We start from the raw sequence: 14,771 nt of genomic DNA, 5'->3' as shown, positions 1-14,771 counted from the left end.
CCATATACTATTACAATCTGAAAACTGAAGTCTTGGTCAAACATTCTACCAGTTTGCAGCAGATTAAACAACTGCATTGATGTGAAATAATTTTGTTTCTCAGCAACTCCCATTTTCCAGTTTCTAGCTATGTTGTTTACAGTAGATGCTCTCTGGAGCAGGCTCCTTTTGCTCTGTTGGTGGCCAGAAACATGCACCGTGAGCCAGCCTAAAAGTTCTACCTCTTTACTCTCGGTTACAGTCTAATGGCACCTTCCAAACAAACTCCACACCAGACTGGGAGCAGTTTACTTTCAAAACATGAGGAGCAGAACTTGAACTCAGATTGCATCCTAAAGAAGTGGGTTTCACCCTCAGGCAGAAGCTTCCTGGCTCATATCTGAAACAAAAGGGCACACTGAGTTGTGTGAAACCTGCATCCCTTAGTACTGCATTTCTTCAAAATTCACAGTGCATTTAGTAAACTTCCTGATGAACAAAGTGTAAGAGTAGCCTGGCGTATTCAATAAAAGCTTTATACCAAATGGTGGCAATGATGAAGGCATTAAATTGTAATATTATTCAAAGGTTAGTAAAAGTGTCAAACAGAGCTTTTAATTATTCGGTATACACTAGGTAGGAAATAGGGAAAGAGTTGAAGGAGCTTTTATTTTCTCTCTCAACTTTTTTTTTTTTTTTTTTTTTGATATGCCAAAAAATAGGAGAGAAAAAGCAATATGTTGTGATTCATTATGTTGTTCTTTTTGAGCAGCTGCAGAGAAAATAATCTGGTCGCCAACTTTCAGAGCAAATCTATGGTGTAGCCCAAATTAATTAATATGGGTACCACTAATTCAGTACTGACAAAGATTTTTCATTACATTATATAGTATGAAGTTTTGAATTTTCAGAGTGTGGACCGCATTCAAGGAAATGCTTCTATTTCCAATCTCCAGTGAATGGTTTTCCTCTTACGCATAATTCAGCATATCCCCTTGATAGCCACAAGAAAAGATTAGATGTAATAACATTAGAAAAAGAAATGCATTTTTCTTTTAAACTTTTATTGGGGAAAAAAGGAGTATGCTGTCTACAACCACACATATGCGCGTTTATATAATTTCCTTCTCTCTTTTCATCTGCTTTATCCCCTTATGCTTAACAGGAAAAAGAAGGAAAGAATACATAGCTAACCATCTCTTTCTGCAGCTTGGAAATATCTTTTGTAAAGGAACTTCGCACACACAAAAATAATATTCTGATTTTGCTTTTTAATTGGTGTATTAAGTGCGCTTAAGAAAAAAATAGTGTGTTTTTTTTTTTTTTTTTTTTTTTTGTGGTTGGACCTTGAGGGTGTCATTTAACCCAGTTCAGTGATTCTATGATTCTATGAAAGACTGCTACAGGTAGTCTTGTTGTCAATTTAAGTCATTACAATATTGTGCTCACTTAAATTTCAGCAGGTTTATTTGGGCCCCTCACCATGTTTGTCATTTGCATGGCTAAGAAACAGAAGCCTTGCGTGTTCTGCTGTGTGGTAAAACACTTTGCCACTTTGGCTAAACACACAATAATGCACTTAAGAGCAGTGCCGTGCCTTGCTAATGCTGTATCTTGCCTCTTAGAGGACTGTTTTTCACTGTGGGCTTGGAGAGTATGGAAAACACTTGTGCACATCATAGCAATTACATTGCTTTATACAAAAATACCTTTCCCACTTCAGTTCCCCATTCCTTTCTGAGAGGTTTCTAGGTCAGATATTGTTATTTAAGAGTGAAATCTCTCTGTCACCCATAGCTCAAGCAACTTTTTTTTTTTTTTTTTTTTTTTTTTTTCAGGGAATGTGCTGGAAATTGCAGTGGAGGAATTAATCTTCCTATAAAACTACAAAACAACTGCAGTCCCAGAATAGCAATGAGCTCCAGGAAGCCCTTTCTCAGTTACCAGAATTACTTTCATTCCTGCGTGAGTTTATTGCCATGTGCCATCTCATGCCCCAGAGATGCTGCCTATGTAGCACAGAGAGTCCTTCTTTGACTGGGGACTAAGCTTCAACATAAAATAATAAAGTAAGGCAGTTTTTCTGTTGTTGTTATTTAAAAAACAAAACAAACAAACAACAAAAAAGATGCATTCCATTCATTATCTATCCATCATAAGGATAGATATGCAAAATCCTATCAGCAGCTTATCATGGCTGTGTGGTTTCTGGTGGAAAAATAAATACTTAATTTATATGGAATAAAGTGCTTTTCTCCAGTTATCATTCTACTCCAGGCTTTCATGTCACAGATTGTCTGGCAGACTCTTACTATTGTTTCCTCCTGCAGCTTCTGGAAATTATCTTCTCTTCATTAAAGAGAAATATGCCCAAAGCAGAGATGGATTTTATTTGTAGTATTCCATTGTATTTCTCCATTTTACCGTTAGCTGATTTTTAGCTCTCACTCCGTTTCACTTGTATGAACATCATTTATGCCAAGACTTGTGCAGTGCACCAGGTGATTGTTGATATGCCCTGAAATCTGTGTCCTCCTAATGTATTTGTATTGTTATATCTTTCATAAGCTCACTAGGTCTGAATCACAGCCCTGACTGCACATTTCAATAGTGCAAACCTGGCTGCACACATGGAGCTAAAGGAGTTTAGACAGCAGGTCTTGGAGAGGTAGGTCTGACATGAAGGATGCACAAAAAGCCAATACTAATACTGCCTAAATGGCCTTGCCCGTCTTCTTTGTTAGAATTCATTTGTTCAGGCTATCCTGAAATCCACTATTTGATTAAGGAAGAAAAATATCCAAGAAAACTGCTTTTGACTTTAAGTTTGATCATCCATCTGATGAAAGGGAACAGCAGGCATTTGGATATGAACTTGCTGGCTAGTCAATGCTTTTTCCCCTTCTCCAGTCTTTCATCTTGGTATCTGAAAAAGCAGCAGCTCCCTTCCTCCAAGGCTGCTCTCCTAGTGCCAGATGGCTCGTCCCTCCTCTCTGGCTAACATGCCACCTTGGAGACACGGCATCTCCACCTGCCCAGGGACTAGGTCTTGGACACGAGCCTGTGAACTGCAGGAGATTTGACTATGGTTCAAATGGTTATCACTAAAAATAATCTCCTTTTCTTCTTTCTTTTTCTCTTTTTTCCTTATTTTTTCTTTTTCCTTTTTTTTTTTTTCTTTTTTTCCTTGTTCTCTTTTTTATTTTTATTTTTCCTTTTTCTGTTTTTTATTTATTTTTATTTTTATTTTTTTTCTACCAACATCACTGCAGAACACATTTCCTTTAGAGCTGGGGAAGAACACATTGAACACATTGAACACATGAAGCCTGATGAAGTAGGTAGCCTCTACCTAGCATCCTTTATTTGGTGAAAGATTTCACCTATGAAGGTACCATTGCTGCCTGTTTTCCTCCCAACACTGGAACTTGAAAACAGTTTCAGAAATTAGTTTCCTGCCTCTCCATCACTTCCCACCCCACCACAGAAATGTGTATTTTATTTTTTTTTCAGTTACTTTCTTCAGGGGCTGTGATTTTAGTTGCTTCCTGTGCACACAGTATTATGTCTTGTGATTTATTACCTTGCTTACGGGTGTTTAGAGTCTGGAAGCCTCCTGTAAAAAGTGATTTGTAAATATGTCCTCCATCTCAGATGGTGAGTAAGAGAGGGCTCTAGCACTTCACTGCCTGCTGCTCTGAAAAATTATAAAGGTAGGAAATAAAACATCTGTCCAAAGAAATCTGTTCTCTGTTGGAAGAGCTTAAAAGGGAATTAAAATTAATAGCAACAGTGAAACATATATACACACATACAGTTAACAGTAAGGTTACCAACTGCTTAAACAACAGATGCCAGACCAAATCTCCCCTTACTTTTGAGAGAGCAGAAGGGACTGACAATGCCCGATGCTAGGAGGATGGCTCAGGCCATTCTTCTCAGTTCCTGTGTCCATTCCAAACCATCAGCTGATGTTTCTCTCTACTCAAAGCAAGTAATGGAAATGTAATGGAGCCATCCCATGTGAGATGTGGTAGGAAATACAGTCCCTTTTTAATCTAGTTTTCTGTAACTTTGATGGCGTTGACTCTGCAACTATCCGTATTTTTTTTTTCCTACGTTTCCTAGATTTAATTTCTCCAATAACTGAGGAAACCAACACTGCCATAGAAAAATCACATTGAATCTATGTGTTGAATGTTTTAGATTGAATACAAAAATCTTTTGACTGTTGCTGGGTGAGACAACAGCTTGTCACTCTGCTTGCTGAGCAGCCATACAAAGAGAACAAGATGAGCTTCTGCTAACAGATGAAGGCTGGAGAATCTGGTGATCTCTGGCTTCAACAGGCTCTAAAAGGGAAGTGCTGTCTTGCGCAAGCCCAGGAGTTTGCTCCTCTCTGCCCCTTTGCCCTCTCTCCCCATCAAGTGTGGGTTCTTTCTGTCTCATCCCCATACTCTCTCCTCCTCTTCTGTTTTGAGACATCAATTTCTCTCATCCTCCTCTTTTAGCTGGGAATAATCTTTCCAAAACCAAAGCAGAAATCTGAACCTTGCTTTACTTAAGCACCGCTAAACACTGCACCTTCCAGCATCCTGGTGGTTCCCGCCCCCCCCCCCCCCCCCCTTTTTTTTTTTTTCCCATTGTCACTCAGATCCAGCCCCTTGATCAGCTGCAGCACTTCTCAATGGCTGCAAAAAACAAGGGCAAGCAGATTCCTGTCTAGTTAATTGAACTGCTTCATTAATGTGGAAAAAGCTGTGCATTCCCTCCTCCACCAGCTCTATTCTCAGACATGGTGGAGCATTTTTTCCTCTGCATTGCTTCCAATAAAACTCAGCCTGAGGCAGACAACCTGGCATAGAAAATTTTAGTCCAAATAGTTAAGAGAGAGATACAAGCAACCAAAATAAGATCTTGCAATGGAAACTGCAATGTGCCTGACAATGGATGATGTTACCAGCTCTGTCTGCTCTGCATATATTCAGATTTCCTACCCATGCTGTGTGCACTGTGACATGCTCAGAGGAAAGGAATCCTTAAACAAGTGAGTTTTCTCCATAACTTGCCCACAGCTGTTCAGATGTTTTATCAGCATCCATGGCAGAATGTAGCACAATTTATGCCTGATTATTATTGAAGAATTAGCAATAGAAGCCAGCCAAGTGACATTTTTGGATTTTATACTACCATCTTGTAAAAGTGTAACACTCATACATCAGTAACTGATTAAGTATTCTGCTGGATCCCAGACCTTAAGTAATTATGCACCATTTTAAAGAGAGCAAAGGAGCAATGAAAATCGGTTAAATGAAAAAGAGAAAAAGTAGAGAAAGGCAATTCTCAAGAAGACAAGAAAAAACACCCATGATCTGCACTAGCTTATACTTAGAAGATACTGATGTAGCATGATGCACTTAAGATCACAGCAGCATCAATACCTGATAGGAAACATAATTTCCCTTTTAGCTCAACCCAGGAAGAAAACTCTAATATTTTTGCTGAAATAAAAATCCTTCCAAAGGTCTTATACTTTCAGAGGTTAATCACATAACTATCTGCATGTCATGGCCAAGCATTAAGTAAAGCTGGTCTTCTCTACGGACCATGTGGCAAACAACATCTCCCAACTTCTAGTCAATCAAGTTTGTCATCCCCTCCACAGTCTGACCTCTCTTTGCAGCCAGTGGGTTACATGTTCATGAGAATACCCTGCAAAGTGATTGGGACTGCTTAAAGATGATCTGGGGGTCTGGAGTCCTTTTCTGGTTATATAAGGCTGGCTGTCCTCAAACCAGCTCTGAGAGAGGCCAGGAACCTACCAGAAGCCCCACTAACTTATAAATTTAATCCAGCAGCTGCACTGGTGCTGGAGTCCTAATGGTAGAGTGAGAACTGCCTACTGGAGACTGGGGAAGGTGCTGCTTTGCCACTCTATCTCTTCACCTCTTCTGGGATGCCTGGACTCTGATGGCCCTGCCTTGCATAGCTGTACAAAGGGGGTGAATGGTCCCAAACTACATTCAGCTAACACAGAACAGGCTTACCTGGGAGAGCTTCACAGAGACTTCAAGTAGAAGGTTTTTAGCTATGACAGCAGGAGGCTCTGTGTAATTGATGTCTACAATAGAACAAGCCTTTGGAACATTTCAATATGGAGACAACATTAAACAGGATTTTTTTATTTTCTTCAGTACTGCTGGTCTAAGGAAGATTGGCATTTGCCTTGCTTTTCATGCTATATGTGTCCCTTGCCACCTGTGATCTGCCTGAAGTAATTTTTAAAGCCAAACCAATCCTGTCTCCTAGAAACTAGCCCTTGACGGATGATGTGTTTGAATGATGGATTCCTGTGTCTCTTTCCAGAGTAGAGGCACCTTAGCTGTTCCTCCTTCAGATATTTTACAACTAGAAGTAACGATAAAGGAAAGAAAGAATGATGTTGAAAACTATTCACATTTTTCCTATTGCTATGGAAAATTTTTTTTTTTTTTTTTTTTTCTTCCAAACATCGGTACATGCTGTTATGCTTTATTATGAAACTCTGGTAAGGCTTATCTTCTTATAATGAAGAGCTTTATGTAACTTGTGTACCCTCTCTTGAATTGGTGTGAAAGTGGTGAGTCTAGACAGAGAACTAATTCTGTGTGGTGTGGTTTTAACTTGAGACATTTTACGTACCAGCCTTTGTGGTCACAAGGACAAAAGCTTCTCAGCCTGCCTGAGAGAAGCAGGGATGGGTTTTCCTAAGGTGCTAGAAAGAAAGTTAAAAGTGATTTCTTCAGGCAGACACTGAAGGTAAAAAAAATAAAATTAAAAAAATAATAATACCTTTGCAGTGAAGAAAATGCTATGCATATCTCCTTAGATGCAGGCATCTCTCTAGAGATTCTGTTACATGCTGTTGGTCTCACTTTTAACATCCACTGTGTAAACTTCTTTTATGCTATGCTGGAGGAACGTGTTAATTCATTTCCTAAGACTCTGCCTCTGCTTGTCAATACCTGTACCCAGACCAGCTGTAGAAGCAAAACACTTTTTCCTTGGAGAGTTTTGGATAGGCGTTATGTCCTGTCACATACTCTGTGAACAGATATATCTGAAAAGTTGAAAACAAAGCAATCCGTGCCTTTTCTGTGCCGTACATGTCAGACTTGTCGAGATCCTGCAGAGAACATCTATTTGACAAATACCATTATGCCACCTGAGGCAGCTCTGACTGTTTCTGGTACCATACTGTGAGCTTGCCAAGCCCAGGTGTAGGTGTCCAGGTGTTGGCAGTGGGGGGCTGCAGGGGTGGTGGTCTCTGACAAAAGACCAAGGGCTGCCCTGTGATGGTTCCAAGGATGGTTCCACCAGAGGACAGAGCTGAGCTCAGCAGCCAAGGTGATGGTGCCTCTGGGAAAACAGGTTTAAGAAATGGCCTTTTTATTTTTTATTTATTTTATTTTTTATTTTTTTTCTTTCTAGGGCAGAAAAATAAAGACCATCTAAGAAGATGGTCTTTACAAGGACAAGAGACAAATGTGAGAACCTCTGTTAGGCCCAGGAGAGCTTGGAAATATGTCTTGAAAACCTTCATTTTGTGTCCAAGCCCAGCTACTGACTAGATGCTCAGCTGAATCCTGCTCTCTTACCTGTCCAGGAGAAGTTTCCAGTCATGCTCAGCACCTCCCAGAAGCCTGAGAGCTGAGGGACAGGCCAGTGCAGTACCTCCAGCCCTACATTCCCATAAGCCAGCTAGGATCTCCTAGGACTTCTGTCATACGTCCTTTGCTGTAAGTGGCAAAGAGCAGGGGAAGGTTCAGGATCAGACCTAATGTTTCTGACAAATAGTTCTTGTAGCTGCTGTCGATCCAACTCTCTCTCTTGGGGCTCATAAACTAGAAATTACTGATGCTGAGAGGCTGGCTGCTGAGAAAGAACTATTTCTCACTCCTGGCTCTGATCTCTGCTACCACTACCAGTCCTGCTGAGTCAGTTCCCTATTCTGCAGGACCCGTTTCCGAATCTTCTGGCCTCACAACTCCTTCATTATCAGATTATCAATTTTCCAGCACCTTTAATCATACAGTAGGGAGTGGGGTCAAAACCAGAGACAATGCCTTTATATTGCATAACAGGAGGTCTTTGGCAAAGCTGCATTAGATGACAAAAACAAACAAACAAAACACCCAAATCAGTATAACATTTCTGTCTGGGCTTCATGCCAGGGCTGCCATACAACCCATCCATCTACTATTAACTGATGCAGGTGCAAGCTAATGACTTTTTTTTTTCTTCTTCTTTTTTTTTTTTTTTCTTTTTCTTATTTATTTATTATATATATAATATTTCTTGAACAGTGAATATACTTGCTTTTTCCTTTCTTCCTGGATCAGTTTTTACTGATAGCATCAGCTACCATTGAGCAAGATGGCTGAGCCACATGGAAAAATGCTCAATTTATTATGAAGAGGGGTGACAGGAGGCAGGTTCTAGACCAAATGATCTGAACAGGGGCAAGCCATGAGAAGGAGTGGAGAGAGCTGAATTGTTTCTACAGACTGATACTGTTATTAATAGAAGCTACCTGTTGTATTTTAATGACCAGCAGGTGTAATTTTGGACAAAGAAACTCAATGAGAATAGGATATGCTTTTCAGAGATATTGTAATGAAATTGTCTTTTTGACATAGGCATATACTTCAAACTGCCCACTAGCAAGATGAAGTTAGGATGAAATTTTTTGGAGTATCTTCATCACTACTTCAGTCTGTGAACTGGTGGCTGGTGGCTACCTGGAGTTATTTGTTTATTAGGCTTCTGCCTGTAATACTGACTTATACTGGCTTGCAGCTTTTTTTTTTTTTTTTTTTTTTTTTCCCACAGACATTGTGCCCACTTGAGATCCAGATAGGAGCACGGATTGAGGAGGCTGCATTCCTCCTTCTACCATGGAAAAGGTCTACTAAACTTTATCTTCCATGAGGCTCAACCTGCTCAGAGAAAAGAAGCTTTGGTGACCTATATTCATCACCCACACTTCTGTTTAACTTGGAAGATAACTGTCTTGGAAACTAGCCATCTGCAGTACTACTTGTGAGTGGACTTTGGGTTTTTAGATACTGGGAAGAGAGAGGAGAGGAGATAAATGATAGGGTTGATTTACCTGTATCTGGAAAATCATTGGAATAAACATTAAGATAGTTTGTAATTGGGGTGTCAGGGGAATTGCCAGATGTTGGCCAATTCTGAGATAAGGTGGAAAAGAGTTGGATATAGTGCCATGGACATGTAAGCATGGACAAGATGGGGAAGGTTTGATCCCAGCCAGTACTCATCACCATTATGCTGAAGTTTTAGGGGAGAAGTTTAATGGAAAGAAAACATGCAGTAAGGGTTTTAAGGAGATCTAATTTGTGTTTAAGGGTTTTAATTTGATGTAGATTTCTGTTTAAATTTATTTCTTTTTATTTAGTGGGGACAAAACCAGGCCATAAAAACCACTGAATAATTTCTAATAACAGTTGGTGTCTAATTTTAACATATTATGGTGCTATTGAAGTAGAAAACTTTGAACACTAAACATTTTGCTGTGTCAAAATATTGTAATTTTACTGTCTTTGATTTAAATGTAGTTCCTTAAATCTCAGCTACACATAAGAGTGACTCATGAATTTAAATGGCACAGATTAAAGTCTAACCAAAAATATTCATAATTTCACCAGAGATATTAATCTTGTCTCTCCTTTATATTGTACCTATATATAATACAACATGGCTGATGATGCCAGTGGGGTATGTTCACATGATAAGGGAGAGATGTCAGTAAAAACACCTAGAGCTTCCTATTGAATGCCTATGTGCCTGCAGAACATGTATTCTCTTAAACATATCTGTAATTGCAACTCACATGTTTTCTGTTCTCGCTTCTAGATGGGAGACACTTTTCTGCTATGCTCCTACCTGACACACACCTAACAAGTTTGACTTTGAGGCTTCTTTCAGAAGTGGCTAGGCTATGTATACTTAGCAGAGAATGAAAATTACAGTCATTTATTTATTTATTTATTTGCTTTTCCTAAATGGGAGAATATTAAAGTTCCAAAATCTATACCTAAATATCTGAAATGACATATTTGATTGGACACATATAGTTCCTACAAATCACAGTCTTCCATCTTGATCCTGTATGAAGCTCTTTGTACAAGCCTCTCACTGACTTAAAATCCATGGGTAGAGATGTGCTCCGTGGTTTTGTTCTGTCATAGCAACAATTTAAAATGTGTGTAAATATATGCATGCTCCTTGTGTATATATGTAAAAATACATATATACATGTACGTACGTCTATATCTATGTTGCAGAATTCAGCCTTGTGAAGATTTCAGGGACACACTGCCAGGATATTTGGTATGGGTAAAGAGGTTGGGGAGCATTAGAGCGATGCTTACCAGCAGTCCCATACTTCCACTTTCTTTTGCATGGTGCAGCATGTCTCCTCCTGAGCTAAGGCCCTGCATGGGCCCTGGGCTCACTGAGGTGAAAGGCAGGGTTTCAGTTACACCAGGCTGTTAAGTGGACCTTACCACACACAACTCAGTAGGAAGTTACTTGCATATTCATTATTATACTTCCTTTTTTTTTTTTTTTTTTTTTTTTTTTTTTTTTTTTTTAATGCTTGTAATATTACAGAAATGCTTATGCATAATTCATTATCTCACTACTTTCCCCAGGTCTGCTTTTCCATATGTTAGCACAGTGTTTCTAGATATATGATTAATTGCTGAGCCCTGGCCCACCACTTCTACATTTCATACAGTGAATCACAAGCTTTGTTTCTCCAAATAAGCAGGGATTGTCTCTCAATTTTGCAGGACTTGTTTTCACCCTGTGTGTAAATTGTCATCATGGTTTTGCCCCTGATCTACTGCCATTTTAAGATCCTTAAACTGTAAAATTTTTTCTCGCACAGCTCCAGTGCTGTTCCCAGAAGGGTGATGTCGGCATATGCCAGTGAGCTTCTGAGGAATTAAATTGACTCTTGTAATCCATTTTAACTTCAATGGGCTTTCTTTTTTCTTTTTTCTTTTTTTTTTTTTTTTTTTTGGGCCTTTTCTTCCTTAATTTCCTTTTTTTTTTTTTTTTTTGCCCTCATAATTTTTGTAGTTTTACTTGAATCTTCACTCTCTGATCCTCTTCTTTTTCCTGGCTGTATTTCACCCTTAACTAGTCCTTTTGATTGGACAATTCTCTCATTGGCTTGAGATGCTAACTGCTAGAATAAGAGTCTAAGAAAAAGAAGAATTATTATCATAAAATAACATAGTTAAAGATGGTTGGAAAAAAGCACAGTCATGAGAAAAGAGGAGATAATCTGAATATGTGGCAAAGACAGAGAAGATTCACTGCTTCTGGAACAATGAAAAAAATGTTGCAAGATGAGATGAAATCATCTGAAAATGACTATAATGCTCACTCTAAGGCAATCTCCTACTAGGTAAAAATATCAAGATGAACAACTTAAAAACATATGAGAGAAACCTGCTGTGTTTTTCACTTCAAGACACAGAACACATTTTTGTAGAAAACCAACTGTTTTTTGTTGTTTTGTTTTGTTTTTAAATTATAATTTCATTTCCTGCTGCTCTTTTTGTGGCTTGTATCTTCTATGCCATAGATAAACTTGTACAGCATTCTCCCACCATTTTTGTAGACAATGAAGGTGGGCAAATGATAATGTGAAAAACAGCCTAGGGGGGATCCCATAGAGGGTGACATTAGATGACTCCACACTGTGCTGCAAGGAGACATTCAGGAAGCAGCTGAAGTAAGGTAAATTTGTTTAAAGGTAAACTGACACCTATGAGCAGAACAGGCATGCTTTAGAAACAAAGCTATAACTACTGCCATTGACATAACTACTACCACTATTACTACCCCCTCCTTCAAAAAAAAAGTATATAGTAGTTACAAGCAAAAATTGTTATTGCAGTATTTTAATGTGTCCCATTCCAAACTTGAGAACCTTTAGAAAAGAGATTCTTGTAGGTCAATGCCTAGAGGAAGAGCAGCAACAATTCCATAATTAGATAACTGGGGAATTGCTTTCTTGGAGGAAAATCTTATAGATCTTACTTCATAGTGCTTAGTGAGGAAAGCAGTAGCTAGAGAATTTATGGATTATTTTTATGAGGAGTCATCTTTTTCCTGAATTAGTGCTTTTGAATCATCCCTGCCTTTGGTTATTATAATAAAAGTCTGTGTTTAATTTGGTGGCATGTGAAAGCTATGTATATCCATCAAGGGCTTGAAAGAAAGATCATTTCCACAATTCTTTTTGAACTCTGAATTCATCTCCAAAACATCCTCCAAAGAGTAGCAGCAGAAAAAAAGATCAAATAATTTTTCTTTTGACCATGGAAGTAGTGTAGATGAAGAATTATATTTCATTTTGAGCTTCTGTGTGGAACATACACTTTCACTGTGAGCAGTTGCTTTCAATTTTCTTGTATTTAAACACACACACACATTACTTCAACTTATTCATTAATCACATAGGACCTGCGGGAATGGCATCAAGCTGAGGCAGGGGAGGTTCAGGCTACACACCAGGAAGAGGTTTTTCATTGAGAGGGTGGTCGCACACTGGAACAGGCTCTCTAGGGAAGTAGTCACTGCACCAAGCCTGTGGGAGTTTAAGTATTTGGACTGTGCACTTAGTCACGTGGTCTGAATTTCTGGGTAGACCTGTGTGGTGCCAGGAGTTGGACTCGATGATCCTTAAGGGTCTCTTCCAACTCAGGATATTCTCTGATTCTATGATTTTACTGATTTCTCTTATGGATGGGAGACATACGTAGTGATTACTGTCCACCAGGACTCACTCCAAGAATGAAAAGAGATGAAAGACTCCAAAGATCACAACTTTGAAACCAAATTAGAATTCAGATTGTATTCAAATTCACAATGCATGTTTTTTTTAACTACACTTCCATTTACATACTTTGCAAACCCAGAAGTTTTACTGTCATCCAAGAAATGGTATAGCAATCAATGATTCTGTGTCAACATAACCAATGGCAAAATAGTCTCCCGTGATTCATTAATTTTTGCTTTATATAGCAAGAATTTTTCCACAAGAAAGAAATATAAAATCTTCACCTTCTCTGTTATGAAGCAGCAAGAAACATTGCCTGCCCACTGTGACTGAAACAGAAAGTAAGAAGCATTGCTGTGAACAACAAACAAACATTCTCTACTCTCAAATTAGGATTGTAATGGAAGAAGATAAGAAGACTTTTGATGTCAGAAATTTAATTCCAGTATGTTGACCTTATTTCCACAGGGTGAAACAGAGAGCCAGCAACTCTGGAATATTTCTATGAAAGAGATTATCACACTTAAAGTATTTTTCCTGAGTGTCAAGAAGGCACATGCTACATCTTCATCTCTGTCATATTGACCTTCTATTAAAGGAAACTTTAAAAAAAAATGCATCAGTGGAATTTCTCAAGGGAAAAACTATATTTTTTAGCCAGTAAACTGATGTCAATAGAACTAACCTACAATTACTCTGGCTCACGTGAAGGTGGTCGAATTCAATACTCATCAAATCAGTGAGACAATTTCCTTTGGTTTTCATGGATTTGGGTCAGAGCTTTGTTACCTTTTTTTTTTTTTTTTTTTTTTTTTTCCTGAATCGTTCCACTTGGCCTCAAGCAGACAAAAATATTTTTATTAAGTAAGTCAGAGAAAAGAATTAAAATGGTGTTTTATCCTTTTTCTCTGGGTTTACATTCTGCCTCTTGGGAAATAGATTGTTTTGGAATTTAAGAAAATGTTATTGAATGATACATGTACATTGATGTTTTTGTTCATATTATCAAAATATATCAACTTTTTTTTTTTTTTTTTTTTTTTTTTTTTTTTTCTGTCAAGAGTTCCAAAAAATAAGAGTTCCACCTTGAGCTGTGTTCAGGTATTGCGTATAACTGGTAGCCTGCTTAATGGTGTATGAGACATTTGAAAATTGAAAAACTATCTCAGAATTAGTGATGGTTTATAACTTGTGATGGCAAAGTGTATACTCACTGAAAGGGAAGGATAGAAAGGTACTGTTGTTTATTGCAATTTCACATCAGAAAAGTGCACTGTAGAATTTTTCATTTTTCCAGTTGCCACATAAATCTTTTTTATTCTACATCAATGGCAACTTTCAGCCTTGATTCTACAAAGACAGATGGGAGTGACTTTTTGGAGTCAGTGGGACTCCCCATAATGACCAAAATTATGTTTATACTTGCAGGTCTGAGCAAGCAGGCCCTTGCATTCTATCTAGGTTTATATATATATACATATATATTTCTCCAGATAAGACTATGTGAGTTTGATGATGGGTACAATTCACAGTAGTGGAAAAGTATAACTACAGGATGTTCTGTGTCTCAGATGCTCTGTGGCACTGGATACTGCAGTACTGAAAAAAAATATCGACAAGTATCCTGTCAGAGAAACAGTGTCATAAAATATAAACAGTTTGTTTGCAGGTTTGCTTTTTCTTGAGTTGCGTTTTACTTGAGTTCCCATTTTTTTAAATTCTGGCTTCTTGGTAGATATCTATTTAAATTCCTGTATTTTTAATTATTGCTAATGTCATAAACTAAAAATGCTTAAAAAATAGGAAAAATGTCGAGCAAATACTTCTCCTATAGTTGCCTTACCACTTTCTTATATATTTTTTTCTTTATGGGCATTGACTTTTTTCTTTCTTTCTTTCTTTCTTTCTTTCTTTCTTTCTTTCTTTCTTT

Source organism: Oxyura jamaicensis, chromosome 4, assembly GCF_011077185.1.
Source record: "Oxyura jamaicensis isolate SHBP4307 breed ruddy duck chromosome 4, BPBGC_Ojam_1.0, whole genome shotgun sequence".
Classification (NCBI taxonomy): Eukaryota; Metazoa; Chordata; class Aves; order Anseriformes; family Anatidae; genus Oxyura; species Oxyura jamaicensis.
Note: the sequence above shows the minus strand (reverse complement) of the source record.